The sequence below is a fragment of the Glycine max genome, chromosome 16 (assembly GCF_000004515.6).
Source record: "Glycine max cultivar Williams 82 chromosome 16, Glycine_max_v4.0, whole genome shotgun sequence".
Classification (NCBI taxonomy): domain Eukaryota; kingdom Viridiplantae; phylum Streptophyta; class Magnoliopsida; order Fabales; family Fabaceae; genus Glycine; species Glycine max.
In genome coordinates, this window is record NC_038252.2 from 35,213,390 (window position 1) to 35,234,571 (window position 21,182).

The 21,182-nt window shown below is 32.2% G+C and overlaps 2 pseudogenes; both read right to left on the reverse strand.

Moving 5' to 3' along the window:
• Nucleotides 1-8,750: 8,750 nt before the first annotated feature.
• LOC106796363 (receptor-like protein EIX2) lies at nucleotides 8,751-11,634 on the reverse strand (annotated as a pseudogene).
• Nucleotides 11,635-17,538: 5,904 nt separating this feature from the next.
• Nucleotides 17,539-21,026, reverse strand: LOC100783963 (L-type lectin-domain containing receptor kinase VII.1-like; annotated as a pseudogene).
• Between the last annotated feature and the right edge of the window lie 156 nt (nucleotides 21,027-21,182).

Sequence of the window (21,182 nt, forward strand, 5' to 3'; positions counted from 1 at the left end):
ACTTAATTCAAGTCTTTTATTAAAAGTCCAACTTTTGTTAATTTAACTATTATTTTGTTAATTAAACCATAGCCGATTCCATCAAGTCCATGTCAAGGTCCTCTATTTTTTCATCTTGAACCTTTGGACACTGCACAAAATCCAGCCATGTTATGATCTCTGGCTTCAACTTGAACCATAGCCTGGGCCACAAACAATATATTAATGATAAATACATCAATTATAGAAAAATGGTCTAATTTAAAGACTATTTCAGTTAAAAAAATTTATATAAAAAGAGATTATTTCGTTCATATCTTGCTATTTAATTTTGATCAATTTTTTAATTCACAAAATAATATTTTCTTTATATATGAAAAAAAACTAGATTTAATCGTCATTAATTGGAATGGTTGTTGTGTGATCTATTTCTAATTGTATTCGAACATGAATATTATTTTCTTTATCATATAAAAATTAATTAGTGATATAAAAAGAAGTGTGAAAAAGAATATTAACTTTTTTTTCTAAAAAAAATTAGTAGCATATTTTGTATTTTTTTACATGTCATCAACTTAAATAATAGGAGAAACATAATTTTAATTGCCAAATTTAAGCAATCATAAAATTACTCATGTTCAATATAATAATCTAAAAAAAATATATACATACGATAACTTAAATAATCTACTAAGAAATATGATTTATTCTTGTGCAGATCGAATACTAAAATAAGAAAAAAAATATTTTAGATCACAATATAGAATTGCTTAAATCAATGAAATTTTATTTTAAGAAAATATTAATCATTTTTTTAATACTTTAAATCAAAGGTAATTAAATTTAGTTTAATTAATCTTCAAATTTTAACTATTATTTAAATCAATCCTTTCGTTACACCTTTGTTTGTTAAGTAAATGATAGCATAGCAAGCAAGGAGGTGCAAGCAGTAACACTCACACAAATAAAGATCTTTAAGCCATCATTTTTTTTTCCTTTTCTTTTCTATGAACTGTCATTTCTTATCTCTACATGGAATGCCTAGAAGTTGAAAACTGGAGCTTTCTTTAACTATACTGCTTTCCATTTTGGCGAACTGCTTTTCTTTCTCATAATGAACTTTCCACTTCCAATGATGGTTCAACATTAATCATTCTTTATCTATTTTGTCTAAAAATTTCCACTCACTTTTTGTGAGTGGTGTGAATGTCATGCAGACAAATGATGTCCAAGCTCCACTTTTTCCATTCATTGCAAGTTGTAAGCAGAATGTAGAATGTACATATAATAAAATAATGAGAATGGCAACTACTAGTACGTAGTACTTAATTAGAACAAAAGTATCAAAATTAAAACGAAAATAACTTTGATGCTGTTAATACATGAGTTTAATTTTGATACACAGTGTAAAAATTTAAATTGTTAATTAATTAGAAATCACCTAATGATTTGTAAAACAATTACTAAAAAAGTTATAGGAGAATATATATAATTAATTGCAATTCTAAGTGTATTTAAATTAAATTCTTAATTAGCATATCCTCATTGTGATATTTTGTATATTTTTTATTTATTGAGACAGTGGAATGAGACCGCACTATAATTTTCATCACGGGTGTGGTTGTCAAATATAATAGGGATGGTTGGGATGATGTTGCAGGTGCCGGTTTGTTGTTGAGGCCTTGAGGGAAAATGCATTTTTTGAAGAAAATAAAATTATAAAAAATTGTTTTAAATTAACATTAGCTAAATAATGACGTACCCGTAAAATATTTAATAACACAAAATTGATTTATAGTAAGTCAAAAACCGTCAATATTCATTTGAAACTTAGTCTTCCACCGTCTCAAGCTCTTCACATGAACACTAAGCTCTAGATAAAAATAAATAAATAACCACGAGAAATAATATATAACTCTTTAGTGGACAATTGGTGTTCTTTTGTGCATTCAGTTGAAAGAAGTTCCCAGAATGGTAGAAAGCAAGGGACAGATGAAACGGCCACAGCTAAGAATAGTGCATCTTATATCGGGAAGAGATTGTTAGAAAGTTTGGTTGCAGTTGCAGGGCTTCTAATTTGGCTTTCATGAGCTTAACTCAAATACTACCTATATATTACCATTTTCATATCACGTTGAAATGTAAACCATTGATTAGTTGATAGTGTAAAAAATATTTACACTCTTGAGTGTACTAAATCTCTGACATACTGACAATTATGTTCATTCTCATTGGAGAATTGTTTTGTTTTTAATACTAACCTAGAGTCTACAGATCAAAGTTGGTGAAAATTATGTTCATTCTCATTCTTGGCGCTGTTAGTCTAGTGTGAAAACGGACAAATTCAGTTTCCTGTTATATATGGCACTGTATATAAAAAGGAAATAAAAAAAAGTAGAATTTGATTATGGCTAATTTCACCCATTATATTTATTACAAGAAAACCTTTAGATACAAATTATTTTTTTGTACTTTTAGCTCGGTCGTAAACATTAACATTACATCACGCACACACACATAAAAGGCAAACCAAATTATTTTATATCCCTAAATTTTATGAGGAAGGATGCTATAAATATTAACAATACATCTCTCACACACCAAGACAACTAAAATTATATCACTTAATTGAGGTGGGGATAGTTTTGAAAAATAAAAATAAAAATAGTAGGTGTGGTTGTGTAGGTGTGTTTTTTTGTTGAGAAAATCTTTATATAATTATGAGCTATGATAAAATCAAAAATCCATGATGAGTTCCGTATTTAAAAATCGTTGTAGAATTATAGGGTTGATTAAAATGAAACGTACATTACAATAAATAAAACATTTAAACTTTCATTTTAATATAGAATTTTTCTAAATTGTTATGGTGCATGATTAAACTTTAATCATGGAGTACACGTTTTTGCCTTATATAAGTAACATGGTTTAACGTGATTTGTTTATTATTTATCTTTTCCTCTGGTTGTGTTCATTGTTGTTTGAAAATTTTCTTTAATATTTTGTTGTTTGGACAATCACTTACTTACACCTTATGAAATTCACGAATTGGTTTGGAGGCCTGACTATCAAATTTCATCTCGCATCAGATTAAACATCGCGTTACTATACCATATAGTTATATGTGATTTTTTTCCCATGCAATGTTATATTATGTGATTTTTTTCCCATTCAATGTTATATTTAGCTACACATTAAAATTAATTTTATACAAAAAAATTTGCATATAGGTTGTTTTTAGTGAATCAAATTCTTTTTTAATTCAAATAGGGACATTAGTTTTCGTATCCGTTAAGAATAATTGCTACCTAATTTAAATAATTGTATTAAATTCTAATCATCAAAAAAATTCCGTATTTATTATCGTAAAAATATTTGACAATTTAATCATTAATTTCGTATTATAATTGATACTTGACAACTAATATTTATTGCACTTAATTTCATTTGATAATAACTGATATTTCTTCAATCGCGTATCATTTGTGGCAAAACGAACATCCAATATCATTGGAGAACAATGTTGATGTAACGATTAATTCATTGAGAATCACATGAATGCATTAAATTCAGGATATTAAATTTACAAATAATTTTATGTTTTTCAATTATATTTTAACAATAATTAAGAAATAAATCTAAATCGTTCTACATTTACATTTGTTTATAGGTATTTGGGATATTGGAGATGCTATATGCGAATCTAAATTTTGCTTAACACAAATGTGGTATGCAAGGAAAAATGACATTGAAATATTTTTATCTGCCACTTCAAATTTTAAAAGATTTGTTTCAAAATAAGGATATTGATACGGGTACAGGGTATGAAGAAGAAGATGCTGAGGAAGAAGAAGATCAGAGTTCAGCTCAAGAGAAGAAAAAGGGGGTGCAAGGAGAAGAAAAGCCCAAAAGAAGAATTGTTAAGCCCAGCTACTTAAAGGACTACGTTTAAAGAATACAGCTACATAGCAGCCTCATACATTCAGCCTCATGCTTAATAGGAAAATTGTTAAGAGATATATAACCAATTCTGTTACTTCCATATTCTAGAATGATTCCTACTTATCCAGCTCAGCACAATTCTGTTATGAAACCACTTATATAATACCATGTAATAATGATTATGAGGCAATGAGAATATTCAAGTTTTCCCTTACCTTCTTACTTTCTTCTTTGAGAACATTTCCTCATTTTACATAACATTTCAGAAGACTCAATCTTTCAAAGGTATATATATTTTTCCCTCCCCTTGGGGTCTTTATTATCTGTGTTACTATTAGCATATTAGGAAAGGGTGTCATGGTGAAGATGTAAAAAGCAAGGAGCTGAGAATTTGTGATATTCTGTAAACCTGTAACCAAAACAAGGGACTAAAGAATAAAGGTAAAAAAAATAATGTATATTCCATTTAACCAAAGATTGAAACACATGAATGAATGAAGATTTTCTGTCAGATTTTGTCTTAAAATCAATGAGCCAATTTGTTAAGAAACTCTGGTGACATTTCCAGGAGAGAAGAGCCAACAGATATGAAGAACAAATTATTGATTTTAGAGAACATTTCCTCCATGATGTTTTCCTTTCCTTTAGGTGAAAAACAAATAGAGATTTCCAAAAATAATGAAAATGCATCTTATATAATGTTGTTTATATATAGAGAAGTCTTTGAAAATATAAGTCAAGTACTATTACTACAAACTATTCTGTATCATATATCTCTTATATATTTTGATATAAAACATTTATTAATTTTTTATTTATTTCTTAGTAACATGTACATGAAAGTCAAACCAAACCGAATCGAGGATTTATGTGGCATTTAACTTTTATCACTTTTTGCCCTAAAATATCACACTTTAATCATGTACCAAAATTTTGTGTCGTACAAGAAAACTCTTCTATTTGGGAACAGTCGATCTTTAATTGAACCTCTTTTGGCAAATGGAACTAGCTTTGGATTACCATGTGACAAAAAATTACTTTGCTAACCATTATTTTATTTTAATTTACCCTATAGAATTGATTAAATGAAAATTTGGTGTCATTAAACTTCAAATTTTAACCATTATTTAATCAATCCTTTCGTTAAACTTTTGTTACGTACAAAAGTCTAACATTTAAAAAAAAATCAAGTCTTCTATTTCATCATATCCCAACCCATAATTAATATTAAATTATCAATTTTTCAATATTCCAACTAAAAATAATGCAAAAGAAAATTGTCTTCTAAACCATAGCTCACACCATCAAGTCCATCTCAAGGTTTTCCATTTTTTCATCTTGAACCTTTGGACACTCCACAAAGTCCAGCCATGTCATGGTCTGACTTCTTCAACTTGAACCATAGGTACCATAGGTCACTGCATTACCTTCATATCAAGTTCCCTGTCATTGACAACAAATGTTGCGAGTTAAGTCAAGCAAGGAAAAAAAATATAATTGATGAATACATCAATAATTATAGGAAAAGGGTGTACTTTAAAGACTATTTCGGTTAAAAAATCAATATAAAAAAAGAGTATTTAGTTCCAATCCAACAATTTAATTTTGATCAATTTTTCAATTCACAAAATAATATTATCTTATATATGAAAAAAAAGACTAAATTTAATTGTCATCAATTGAAAAGGTTGTCTGTGTCATCTATTTCTAATTGTATTCAAACCTAAATATGATTTTCTTTATCATATAAAAATTAATTATTGATATAAAAAGAAGTGGTGAAAAAGAATTTAACTTTTTTCTATAAAAAAAATAGTATCATATTTTGTATTTTTTTTTATAAGTTGTCAACTTAAATAATAGGAGAAGCATAATTTTTATTTTCATTTTACTTTTAAAATAATTGTAAGTGCCAAATTTGAACAATGATAAAAATAATCACGTTCAATATAATATTCTAAAAAAAATATTTATACGATAACTTAAACAATCTTCTACAAAGAAGTATATTTTATTCTTGTCCCAAATACTAAAATAAGAAACATTTTATTTTAATTTACAGTATAGGATTTCTTAAATCAATGAAATTTTTATTTTAAGAAAATATTAATAATTTTTTTAAAACTTTGAGTAGTTTACAGCAAAGGTAATTAAATTCGGCTTAATTAGTCTTAAAATTTTAATTATTATTTAAATCAATTATTCCTTTCGTTAAACCTGTGCGTGTTAAGTAAATAACAAAATGTCTTGCCTTATAAAATTCAAATATTCTATTACTTGCAGTTTGAACCTATAATTAATTTTAAAATATCAAATTTTTATTATTCCAAATAAAAGAAATGAAAATAAAATTGTCTAGTCTCCTAGACAAACCACTTCCCACTCCACCAAATTCATATCAAGGACCCCACTTTTCCCACTTGAACCATAGACTACTCCATCAAGTCCAAGTCAATGTCGTTCATTTTTTCATCTTGAACCTTAGGACACTCCACAAAGTCCAGCCAACCATATTTAGGTCTCTATCTTCTTCAACATGAACCATAGGTCACTACATTACCTTCATATCAAGTTCCTTATCATTGACAACAAATGTTTAGAATTAAGTAAGCAAGGAAAAAAATTATAAATGATGAATACATCAATTATAGGAAAATGATCTAATTTAAAGACTATTTCGGTTAAAAAATCTATATAAAAAAGACTCTTTCGTTTTAATCTAGCTATTTAATTTTGATCTATTTTTTAATTTACAAAATAATATTCTTCTTATATGTGAAAAAAGACTAATTTTCATTGTCATTAATCGGAAAGATTGTTGTGTCGTCTATTTCTAATTGTATTTTAGCCTAAATATTATTTTCTTTTTCATAAAAAATTAATTAGTAAGATACAAAGAAGTGTAAAATGCTTGTTTAAATTGGTCTATCATAATTATTGAGATCATAACTTTTCCTTTTATAAGTCTTGGTCCAAATTTCTCCATATATTGTAGATCATATTTAGCATAAAAAGTAAATTAGAGGATATGATATACCAAGAAGTGTGGCATGTTTTTAAAATTATTTATCTATGGTCTTAGCTATTTTGTTGTTAGACCACAAGTCTTCATATATTAAAGTCTTTGTCTGAATTTCATTTACTTGTGTGGTGATATTTTAAGAATAGTGATAGAAGAGAAAAATAAATATATAATTTATTGAAATATCTAACTTATGAAGATTTGCATTCTTAATGCATAAGCTTTTCAGTTTTATATATTATCATTATTTGGAAATATTTTTTGTGTTAATTGTCTATTTCTAATTAATTTGAAAATGAATCTTAATTTTTTATCATAAAAATTAGTATCATATTTTTTTTTTATTTTCTTTACAAGTTATCAACTTAAATACTAATAGGAGCAACATAATTTTAATTTCCATTTTACTTTTTAAATAATTTTAAGTGCCAAATTTAAGCAATCATAAAAATACTCACGTTCAATATAATATTTTTAAAAAATAATTCAGGAGATAACTTAAATAATCTATAAAGAAATATAATTTATTCTTGTGCCAAATATTAAAATAAGAAACATTTTATTTTTTTATTTTAACGTATAGAATTGCTTAAATTAATGCAAATTTTATTATAAATAAATATTAATATTTTAAAAAAATTATTAGTTTACAATAAAGGTAATTAAATTTGGCTTAATAATTAGTCTTCAAATTTTAACCATTTAAATCAATTCTTTGGTTACACCTGTGTTAAATAAACAACAAAAAAAGTCTTGCATTATTAAATTCAAGTATTCTATTACATGCAATTTGAACCTATAACTAATTTTAAATGATCAAATTTTTATTATTCAAAATAAAAGAAAAGAAAAAAAAATTGTCTTCTAGACAAACCGCAGACAACTCCACCAAATCCATATCAAGGTTCCCACTTTTTCAACTTGAACCATAGGCCACTCCATCAAATCTATGCCAAAGATTCTTATCATTGACAACAAATGTTGAGAGTTAAGTCAAGCATGAAAAAAATAGGGTAAAATATATCATTTCTATCCCTATAAAATTTTAATGTGCTACTTTTTTTTTATCCTGAGTTAAGTTTGGATGATAGATAATTATCATGTATTCTTAGATTTTGGTGTCATTTTAGGATATTTATGTGATATATGGCTTTTATGCTTTTTTATTGTCATGAACTAATCTTCTCTTTTGTTGGAGTTGAATATAATTGGTTCATCTTTCATGTAATGACTATTTTTTATTTATTGAATAAAGCATTCTAATTGTTTCTCTTCTATGTTTAATATGTATTTTTGGTTTAATCTATGATTTTTTTATTCAATTGTAATTAAAAAATTTCTTTGAACTACGAATTGCAAAAAACACCTAAATTTTTTTATGTCTAGGAATAAGATAAAAAGAATTGAGCATCAATAAACACTTTATCATAATGAAAATCATTTAGTTATATTAATTTAAGGGATTGATAGTGTAATCAAGGGATTTAGGTCTCTTCACTAGGAATTAAAGTGAAAATAATATGATGGGTTTATGATAATATAACCTTTATTAAATATGAATGTGTAGTTATTAGGTGATAGAAACTTCAATGAAACTAAACCCCAACAATTTTTTCATTGATTTAACCCCAACAATTACATGGGGTGTTTGTTAAGTCATTGTTAGTGCACAGTTAGTAGAAGACAATAATGCGTCATAAATACAAAACAGAATTTGATGCTCAAGTCTGAAGCTCGTCTAGTTCTCTTAACATTAAGAACATTTATTACCAATGAAAGCAAAACAAACAGACTCCCCATATGAACATGTACATAGTATGGTAAACCTTTTCACATTTTTAATGTCTAGAATAACACGTTGTAATGTCTCTCACTCCTAACAGTTAACATGTAAACTCACAATTTCCCAAGTAACCTTCTTACCTTCAAAGCTATTATCACATAAATCAGATCTCTCAAGTGGTCAAGATAATGAAAATAAGCACGCCTCCAAGTTCTGTTGAAGAAAACAACACTGCAAAAACCCCAAAATCCTGCTGCAAATCCAACTCCCATACCGATATAAAACTCTGATGTTCCAAAGAAATTACCATCACCGTGTCCAACAGAAGCACTCTCTGTCAACTCTTCCTTGTCTGTGCAATTTTTTGTTACAGGAGGACCACAAAGCTCAGGATTTCCAGTGTAGCTAAGTTCTTCAAAGCTCTGAAGTTGGGTGCTCGTGGGAATTCTGCCTGATAAGTTGTTGTATGATAGATTCAGGACACTGAGGAAGGACAAATCAGATAAGCTTTGAGGGATTTGACCTGAAATGTTATTTAGTGAGAGATCAAGGGATTCTAACAATTTCATTTTTCCCATGTCATTTGGTATCCCTCCAGACAGATGATTTCTAGACAAGTCCAAAAACCGCAAAGCAGATAGCTTGGAAATTTCAGATGGAATTGCTCCAGACAGCTTATTACTTGAAAGATCAACCATTCTCACCAATATCAGATTGTCTCTGTACTCTAACTCATCTCCTTTGGGAACTAAGACAAGAGTTTCCTTGTAGTGGTTATAACTGAAGTCAGAGCCATATGAATAACTTAAAGGGTTGGCAAAGAAGTCATCTTCACCAGCCATTGTCTTCATGTCATTCAAACAATTTGGAATGGATCCTGACAGGCTGTTATTGCCAAGATCCAGCACTATAAGGGAAGTTGACAAATCTTTTCAGTAATGCTGCCATTGAAATTGTTGGATCTTAGACGAAGAACCATTAGATATTGCATTTCCCACATCCAATCTGGTATTGCGTCAGAAAGTTGGTTATTGCCCATGTCAATGAATTTCATTGTAGAGCAATTTTGCAGTGTTGAAGGAATATATCCAGAGAAGCGGTTGTCGTCTAACAACAAAGACTCAAGTTGAGACAGATACCCCATGGAGTTTGGAATAACACCAGACAAATTGTTACTACCCAAGTTCAAATGCACCAATGCTTGCCAATGCACCCAACAGTGACCAAGATCACCATATAAGACATTATTTGAAAAATCAAGCACACTTAACTTATTAGTAGCATTTTCCTTTCCACATAAAAAGGGAGAAATTGTTCCGGAAATTGAGTTATTGGCAACATTCAGCACTTCAACATTTGCAGACACACTTGGCAATGTACCCTTGAACAAATTAGAACTCAAATTTATGACGCTGGAATTGAGAAAGATGTTAGATAGGTCTCCACTTAACAGATTGTTTGACAGATCCAGGAATTCAATTTGCGAAGTCCAATTCCAAAACCAACTTGGAACCAAGTCTGCGATACCTGCCTTAGACATTGTCAAAACCTTCACAGAACTTTGCCTTTTTAGCCATTCTGGAAACTTAGGACCTATTCCAAAGGAGCTCAGTAAAACATATTCAAGCTGAAAAGGAGGAACCCATCCTGAGTTGACACTGAGGAACAAGTTTGTCCAAGACAAACGTAGTTCCTTTAATTTCAAAAGTTTTACAAAATTTGACTCTTTTATAGATCCTTCTAACAAATTAGATGAAAGGTCTAACATCACTAAATTTGAGAGAGTTCCAAGAGTTACAGGCATATCACCAGTCAAAGAATTAGTTCCAAGATTTAATACCTGCAGGTTTCTGAGGAACTCAAAACTCTTAGGAATGGTTCCATTCAGTCGGTTGTGAGCCAGGTTTAAAGTTCTCAAGGATGACAAGTTTGCAAATGGTGAGGGAATTGGACAAGTAAAGGTATTATTACTGAGATTTAGAACTTCAAGATGCTTAAGCTGGCCAAATGAATCTGGAAGTGGCCCACTGAGCTGGTTGTTCTGCAGGTCTATATTTTTTATGTTCTGAAGGCTTGATATTATTTGTGGAATTTGTCCCTGTAAAAGGTTACTGTGTAAATCAAGTTGGACAAGAGTTGTGCTGAGATTAAATAGCCATGAAGGGATTTGCTGATTGAGATTGTTAATTGAAAGATCAAGGACTTGGAGATGTGTGAAGTTGGTTTTTCCTTTTGGTGGTCCTAAGTTATCAATTTGACAGCTCTCCAAGTGTAGTTCTGAAAGAGATGGAAGTGCACTCAGTACTTGAAGCCAGTTACCTTGTTTATGAAGGTCTGAACCACTCAAATCAAGGTACTCCAAGGAAGATAGCCTTGATATCCAATTAAGGTTATCTATCTGAAGAGCATAATTGTATCCAAGATTAAGGTGCTGCAGGTTTGAGAGGTTTCCTAGTTGATGAGGGATTAATCCCATGAACCCACTTAAGCTAAGGTCCAAGTATCTCAGACTCTCCAATGAGCCTAGGAAGCTTGGTATTGGTGTAAGAACAAAATAATTTGAACTCAAGTCCAAACGATTCAAATATTTTAGTTCAAGCAAAGAAGGACTAATCTCTCCACTCAACCCCCTATAGGGAGAGCCCGCAGGTGTGTCAAGATTGATTTCCATGACTTTACCTGTGTTGTTGCAGTGAACCCCTGGCCATGTACAGCAATCCGATTTGTCAGACCACGATGAAAGCCTGTTTGAAGGGTCTGCTAGTCCATGCTTGAAGCTGAGGAGTGCATTCCTTTCCTTCTCGCTGCAAGTCATATTGAGCCTTGCTGCCTTGCTTGCACTGAAGTGGAGAGTTGTTGCAGTGGACAATATCAAGAGAAGAACATGAGTTGCATATAGCACTGCCATGAAGAAGAAGGAAAACGAAAAAGGTTGAATCCACACCACCATTATTTTGCTCTAGTTTATTTTATTTTGATTTAATTACACTTTTAGTCCTTATAGTTGTGATAATTTTTTTTAGTCCCTATAGTTTAAGACATTCATTTTGGTTCTTATATTTACAATTTTTTTTTATCTTTTGGTCCTCGCGGGGAAGATTCAACTCACACATAAACATGAACAAAATTAATAAAAATAGGAAAGCAAGCTCAGGTACAAATGAAGTGTAGTGGAGGTATGAGACAAAGCCACTACACATTCCATTATTCTTGAGTCTGCCACCGACCTCTGCAAGCTTAGCATTTGCCAATTGCCATGATGTAATCTCCTTCTTGACAGTCTCTCATCAAGTTGGAGTGGTATCACAGCATTGAACTAAGTTGATCGTTCCAATGGGATGATGGTTTTGATTGCTGCAGATAAAGTGTGTGATTGTGAGTTTCTGGTCCCATGAGTTAAACTATAAGGACTAAAAAAAATATTGTCGTGACTTTAAGGGTCAAAAGGATAATTAAATCTTTTATTTTTTTTATTATTCTTTTTAACAACGGGTTATATATATGTAGCAGTTTATTCTAAACAATGGACTACGTGTGAAATCTTTGAATTCTATGTAAGAAATGTTATTTCAATCTTCTCATCAGTCTTCATGTCAATGATGACATGCTCCATTTGAATTCTATGTCTAATTAAGCTCTCGGTCTTCCGTTTTTGAAACTTTATTTCGTAGAAAGAAGCCAAATTTGAAGATACAACATTTGATACTATAACTGTTTGGTGTTTTGAAAATCTCACTCACATAGTTCCAAATGTTACAAAAGAATTTGATTCAGTGGTTTTTACGAATTCCTTCCTAGCCTTTTTTACCAAGTCAGGGAATTTGCATTGTTGTGCACGATGGCTGCCACAAGGACCCTTGTACCAACCCATTAGTGCAAGTGGTTTTTTCGTATGAGAATTGAGAAACAAATTATATATGTGTTTTATAAAGGGAATTCTATTATTTTTAATTTTGAACTTGTAATGTTTTTTGTTTCCCTCACAGAACAAGTGATGTGACTCTTGATCGACGCCATACGTACGCCTACTTTGATGCTCTTTTTTCACACCACTTTTATCTTAATGGTATCTCAAGTTGACAATCATAAATTAAAATAGCTAACTATAGTTGATTAGTAGAGACAAACAGCTCAAAGATAAAGATCTTTAAGCCATCATTTTTTTTTCCTTTTCTTTTCTATGAACTGTCATTTCTTATCTCTACATGGAATGTCTAGAAGTTGAAAATTACTTGAGCTTTCTTTACCTATACTGCTTTCCATTTTGGCGAACTGCTTTTCTTTCTCATAACGAACTTTCCACTTCCAATGATGGTTGAACATTAATAATTATTCATCTATTTTGTCTAAAAATTTCCACTCACTTTTTGTTAGTGGGTTAATGTCATGCAGACAAATGATGTCCAAGCTCCACTTTTTCCATTCATTGCAAGTTGTAAGCAGAATGTAGAATGTACGTATAATAAAATAATGAGAATGGCAACTGCTAGTACTACTTAATTAGAACAAAAGTATCAAAATTAAAACGAAAATAACTTTGATGCTGTTAATATATGAGTTTAATTTTGATAGAGTGTAAAAATTTAAATTGTTAATTAATTAGAAATCACCAAATGATTTGTAAAACAATTAGTAAAAAAGTTATAGGAAATATATATAACTAATTAATTGCAAATGAAAGTGTATTTAAATTAAATTCTTAATTAACATATCCTTATTGTGATATTTTGTATATTTTTTATTTAATTGAGACAGTGGAATGAGACCGCACTATAATTTTCATCACGGGTGTGAATGTTAGTTTTCACATTCTCATTAGAGTTAAGTTGCTTTTGGGGAAAAACCAATGTCTTGAAATTCCCTCTTCACCAGAAGCAGTTTAACTTTGAAGATAGGAAATAGATCAGTCAAACATTGTTTCAGTTTATTTGGATTTTTTTTGAAGGACATGTGATTTTCAAAGACTTGTTACAACTCACAACCTTTGGAATTTCTCTATGCCTGGTTAACCCACAATTTCTGGCGCCTGTTGCGGTTAGGAACATAGGCTAGCAAAAACACTAATCATTTCAAGAGAAATGTTAACACACTTTTCTAATATATTATTTTTTATTTTAAAATTTATTAAAATAAAAAATTCAGCTGATCTCATATTTTATTTAGCAAATTTTTCTCATATATTAAGTCTTAGGTTTTTGAAATTATAAAGCTAAAACTAAAATGTTTGACTAAATGTATTTTAAAGTAAATTTTATACACAAAAATATTATGATTTTATAAAAATTGTTTGGTCAAGGGAGACATATTGAGCCCTCCTAACTATAAGCTACCCTGAGGGTTTCTATCTTTTTTTTTCCCACTTAATTTTTTACTTTGGCAGCAAGGGTTAAACCTACCACATCTATATGACTATGTCTTACTTTCCAATAAGTTACACCTAAATAGCTAACATATTCCTCTTGCTCACGCACACTATCTTTCGTAAACTTTTCACGATCATCTTTATATTATCAAATTCATTTAATTAATATACAATTATCTTAATATTATAAGCTATAATCATGTAGTGTTTCTAAATTGAATGAGCCTAAATCACACACTCCTGAAAAAAGAGTCATATTGTCAAAATAGCCGTAAAAAGATAGAAATACTAAGTTATGGGCAAGATTTTGATATACTATAACCTTAATTTTTACAATAAACCTAAATGTCTAAATATCATAACTCAACCATGCGACGAAATGACAATGTGTTAATTTTGTGGTGTCCTCAACCATGCGTATGCCTCAGGCCGAGGGAATTCTCACACACCACTCCTAACAATTTCTAAGGAATTCCACAACGTGTCTATGCTTCAGACAACAATAACGTACGAAATAAACAAGTAGCATCTAATAATGTTAAAATAATGTCTAGGCTTGAAGACTAACATGACAATTGCTGTTGGTCTCCCTTCTCTTTGCAAAACACCTGATAATCTCTCACAGTGTTCTGGTACGTTCAATTTCTAATTAAGCCTTCCTTTTTCTTAAAGAACACTACACTACAGTGTTATGTTTCCATTTTCTATGCAATGAATGATCTATCAGTCTTGTTAGTTGTCATATAACAACTTATGTTTTTACATTCAGTTGAAGGAAGTTCCCAGAAGGAACAGATGAAACGGCCTCAGCTAAGAATAGTGAATCTTATATCGGGAAGAGATTGTTAGAAAGTTTGGTTGCAGTTGCAGGGCTTCTAATTTGGCTTTCATGAGCTTAACTCAAATACTACCTATATATTACCATTTTCATATCATGTTGAAATGTAAACCATTGATTAGTTGATAGTGTAAAAAATATTTACACTCTTGAGTGTACTAAATCTCTGACAGACTCATTCTCATTCTTGGCGCTGTTAGTCCAGTGTGAAAACGGACAAATTCAGTTTCATGTTATATATGGCTCTGTATATGAAAAGGAAATTAAAGAAAAAGTAGAATTTGATTATGGCTAATTTCACCCATTATATTTATTACAAGAAAACCTTTAGATAAAAATTATTTTTTGGTACTTTTAGCTTGGTCGTAAACATTAACATTACATCACGCACACAAACATAAAAGGCAAACCAAATTATTTTACATCCCTAAATTTTATGAGGAAGGATGCTAGAAATATTAACAATACATCTCACACACACAAAGACAACTAAAATTATATCACTAAATTGAGGTGGGGATAGTTTTGAAAAAAAAAATAGTAGGTGTGGTTGTGTAGGTGTGTTTTTATGTTTTTCAATTCAGGATATTAAATTGACAAATAATTTTATGTTTTTCAATTAGATTTTAACAATAATTAAGAAATAAATCTAAATCATTCTACATTTGTTTATAGGTACTTGGCATATTGGAGATGCTATATGGGAATCTAAATTTTGCTTAACACAAATGTGGTATATGCAAGGAAAAATCAAATTGAAAATTTTTTAACCACCACTTCAAATTTTAAAAGATTTGTTTCAAAATAAGGATATGAAGAACAAATTGTTTTTACAGAACATTCCCTCCATGATGTTTTCCTTTCCGTTAGGTGAAAAAAATAGACATTTCCAAAAATAATGGAAGTGAACCTTATATAATGCTGTTTATATAGAGAAGTCTTTCAAAATACAAGTTAAAGTACTATTACTACAAACTATTTTGTATCATCACTACTACAAAAGCAGCTTACTACGTCAGCAATTCAACGACGGTTTCAAAGAAACGTCGTAGAAGCTCAACCGGTGGCATATCCGTAATTAAGGGCTTCAGAACGACGACGTTTGCCGCTACCCGTCGTAGACATCCAGCTGTTGTGGCGATTCGTATTTAGCTGGGTAAGTTACAAAGATGGTTTTTTGGAAAGAACCGTCTTTGTATCGTAAATGGTAGCACGTGGCAAGCATTTGAGTGGGCCGACGAGTATACAAAGACGGTTCACTGGCGAGACCGTCGTTGTTTTTAAAGTACTTTCACGTGGCAGCCACGTGATTTGAGGATTTAAAATCCAAAGACGGTTTTATCCAAATACCCGTCTTTGGATTGTTGGTAGTTTCACGTGTAGGCCACGTGATTGGAGGCGTTAAAATACAAAGACGGTTTTTGGCTAACACCCGTCTTTGTATGGTTACAGTATAAACACGTTATCAAAGACGGTCCTACCGCAACACCCGTCTTCGTATTGTTTGTGGTACACGTGGATTGCACGTGATTTAATGCGTTAACATACAAAGACGGGTTTACCCGAAGAGCCGTCGTTGTATGTTTAGTATAGACACGTGGCGGCCCCCTGGTGGTTGTTGTTGTTGTCATTCAAAGACGGTCTTTGGTAGGACCCGTCGTTGTATCCTAAATTGTATCACGTTTACGACACGTGCTTCTTACTATCTCATACGTTGGCGCGCCGTATCACTTCTTTTCTCCATTTTTTTGACTACTCATTATTGCTTTGGCGCTCTAGCTACACAGAGCATCTTCTCCGACAAAGACCATCGTCTCCGACAACCACCATCTCGTGTCCGTTGCGTCTCGTTCCGTTTGAAGCCGTCGCCGACAAAGGTATGGGTGCATTTAGCTCTTCTTTGTGTATCCCTTCATTTGCATGTGTTATATTCCTTCATTCATGTTATGATTCTGCTTCATTGTCGTCTCAGGCTCTTGGTTGTAGTTGGTTGTCTTCATCGTGGTCTACATTGTACTGTTTAAGGAAGATAAGCTGGTTCCATAAGGTAAGATACATTGTGTGTTTTGTGAGAGAAAGTACAATTTTTGTCTACCTTCTTATGTAATCTGCAGCTATGGGTTGTAAATTTTTATTTTTTTTTGCGTTTCAGTGGGGTTTATGTGGGGCTCGTTGATGAAGCTGACTTGCGGGCAGTGAGTGAATGACTTTCGGGAACAGCCTGCTACCATCCTTCATCAGTGGTGTGTCATCCTGTGCCACATTATCAGTTTCGTTGAGCGTTTGGTCTAAGTTAGTACACTGAACTTGATGAAACCCATGATGTTTAATTTGAGCTTCAGATTTACTGTCTTCATGTTTAGTTGTGTCTGTAATTGAATAAACTGGAGAATAAATTATATATAAGTATGTTGTTTGTAAAAGTTTTATTTGATGAATTACATAAGTAAATTGATTTACTTTATAATTGCCGTTAAGATGAAACATTTTGGTAGTTGCAGTAGCTTGTATGAAATGTTATGAGTACTGATGGAAAGAGTTGAATCTCCCTCTGAACCCCTTTTCAACTCATCCCCTAACTAACTCTCTAATTATTCAACTAACTATGGGGGTTACATATTAATACTGGTGATTTTTGATTCTGATCCTGGAAAGGTACTTGAGCCACTTCTAGAAGTCCTAGAATTAAAACTGAACATCTTAACTTCATCAAAAGAAGGGTAACCACTGTATGGTAAAGCACATTCAGCTCTAGACCACGTAGTAGCTGATCTTATTTTTCCAAGCAAACTCATTTCCATGTTATCTTCATCAGACTCAATGCTGTCAATTTCCACCTCCAAAATTTTCACAACCTGCCTCATTGTTGGTCTAATACTAGGGTCTGTATGTGAACACAACAAACCCAAATGAAGCAATCTCTCACCTTCCTCTATGGTGTATCCCCCTTTAGCCTTCAACCTTTCATCAACTGCACTGTGCAATTGGCCTTGCACCATTAAGGACATCAGCCATTCAATTAGCCCCGGCTTATGTTCTTCAATAGGTCTTTGTCCGCAAATTACTTCCAACACCAATATTCCAAAACCAAACACATAAGACAAAGTTCACGCTGTTCCTCTTTGAATCACTTCAGGAGCAATGTATCCTAGTGTCCCTATTACTCTTGTTGTGCTGACCACTTGTCCCTGATGATCATGCATACGAGCCAATCCGAAATCTCCCAGCCTTGCATTCATGTCCTTATGAAGAAGGACATTGTTTGCTTGAATGTCCCTATGCAAGACCTTAACTTCCCAACCCTGATGCAGGTATAGAATCCCTGTGGCTACATTTTTCAAAACTTGAATCCTCTCTTCCCATGTTAGCATCATTCCCTCTTCACACTCAAATATCCATTTGTCTAAACTTCCATTGCTCATGAAGTCATAAACTAGAATCAAATTTCCCTTTTCTTTTTTGCACCAGCCTCTTAATCCTACTAAATTTCTGTGCTTCATTCTGCCAAGGCTTGAAACCTCGGCCAAAAACTCTCTCATCCCTTCTTCCCTTTCTTGAGGAATTCTCTTGATTGCAACTTCTACCCCATGCAAAACCCCTTTATATACCTTCCTGGTCCCTCCTACAGCAACCACATTCTCTTCAAAAAACACCGTTGTTGCTGCATCGATCTCATGGAAACCTATCCTGTGAGGCCAATACTCCAGTTCCCAATCTTCAACTTCTTCTTGTGTCTTTCTTCTACGGAGAACGAAAAATGCGACATAACCAAAACCAATGATTAACACAAACACAATACTGGTGACACCTATCGCGAAAGCTTGTGCTCCAGGAAACCACTTTTTATGATGAACAAATGAAGGCAAATTTTCTGTCACTAATGCATCACCAATTGAAAAATTTGAATCACTAAAACTCCAAACAAGAATCTTAGCACTGTCTATTATCCTCCCTGTTGAATAATTATTTGATATCAGTAGTGATGTTTTTGTTCTTCAACTGGGTGTTGACATCAGCCACAAACAGTTGACCTTTCTTTTGAGTATTATTTCCTTCTGCACCCCTGTGTTTGTGAGTTCACCCTCTGTCATTGCTGTTATGTCTCTGCTGCCCTCCATTGAAGCTTCTCTGTTCATAACAAGGAGGTACCCCCACCTCCTTTGTTTAAACCTGCAGGTGACCTGAAATTACCATCAGGGTGGTGGTCACTTTGTTGTTCCTCTAAATTACCATATTTAAGTCTATGATCTATTGGGTTTGTTTGTTCTTGTTGTTGCTACAGGGGGACACATCAACCAAGCTGTGACCTTCAACAGATCTTATTACAAGGTAATCACTTCAATGAACAAATGGTTGAGTCACTAGGGATCCTTAATTAAGCTCTGTGTCTTAATTTAATGACTTTAAAATCAGCAGACATTATATATCATGCATGTATCCTTCTAAGAAGCATTTTTCATTTGCTTTTAGGATTTTCAAAGTGCTTATATCATCTTTTTATTCCTTAATTATGTGCTCTTATGATTAAATTTGACTAATTAAATGTATATTTCTCCCGATTATTATGATCAGGTTCAAATTATAGGACAATTGTGCACGTACTATAACCTGAACAGCCATCCACAAGGCTTAGGTTAAAAATAAAACCGTGGAACCATCACATTATTACTGCACAATTTGCTGTTAAAAAAAAAAACATTCCACGACGGTTCTAAGGAAACGACCGTCGTAGAAACGTGATGTTTCTAAGACGGACCTACAGGAAACGACCGTCGTAGAAACGTGATGTTTCTAAGACGGACCTACAAAGCAAACCGTAGTAGTATTAATACAAGTCTACGACGGTCCATGCCATACAACCGTCGTAGAACACGTTTATCTCAACGACGGTGTTGTTACGTGACCGTAGTAGTATTAACACTGTCTCTTACGACGATCGTCCGCAACAAAACACCGTTGTAGTGATATGACCCTTATCCCCATGCCCGTCGTAGTCTGTTGTTACTTCTACGACGGGGCTGTTGACAGCCGTGTTTGAATTGTGGACCTTACTACGACGGTCCTTTGGAAACAACCGTCGTAGAACAAGATTATGTCTACGACGGTGCTGTCCTTATGGTCGTCGTAGTCTCTAGTAAGTTCTAAAGACAGGGTTGACCGACAGCCCGTCTTAGAAATCTGTAATATCTACGACGGTTTTCTATAACCGTCTTTGAAAGTCATCGAATTTATTACGTCGTCGCAGACAACGACGGTCTTCAACCGACGTAGTATACCCATTTAAATCGACGTTGAATTCTGCTTTTGTAGTAGTGCATATATCTCTTATATATTTTGATATAAAACATTTAATAATTTTTTTTATTTCTTAGTATCATGTACATGAAAGTCAATCCAAACCGAATCGAGGATTTATGTGGCATTTAACTTTTATCACTTTCTGCCCTCAAAGATCACACTCTAATCATGTACCAACATTTTGTGGTGTACAAGAAAACTCTTCTATTTGAGAGCAGACGATTTTTATTTGAACCTCTTTTGGCAAATGGAACTAGCTTTGGATTACCATGTGACAAAAAACTACTTCGGATTACCATGTGACGATTTTTATTTGAGAGCAGGCGATTTTTATTTGAACCTCTTCACTGTTTTTCATCAATATTACCAAAATTTCCTTAAAGTGTTCAATATTTCGTAATCTTCATAATTAATTCAAAATTCTCAAAAGATTAGTATATGACCTTTTTTCTTGTTTGTACTAGGAGAGGAATAAATGAAAAAAATTCAGAAATTTGTGGATTGCAATTTGCTCAAATGATGTGTCTATTAGTTCTTTGAAATTTGTATATATTGATCATATTTATTTTTACCTTTTAATAGATATATTGTGCTGTCATCCCAAGAGAAGGATCAAACATTGATGATGCAGAGGTGCTAAGATATTGCAAGAAGAATCTTGCATCTTTCAAAGTCCCTGAAAAGGTCTTCATTACTGATTCTTTGCCCAAGACTGCCACCGGAAAGATTTTGCGTCGTCTTGTGGCAGAACACATTTCTCAAATTTGAGCAACTGATCAAGTCCTACTTTTGAAGCCTCCATACCTGGCCATACATAGTTGGAGTCCACACACCATAAATTTCAACAATAATTTGGCAACTTGGCATTTAAGAGGAGGGTAATTCTGCAAATGGTCTTTCATTCAGGATACAATAGATTGTAGTTTTCAATGATTCACGTGAAATGTTCACAATGCAA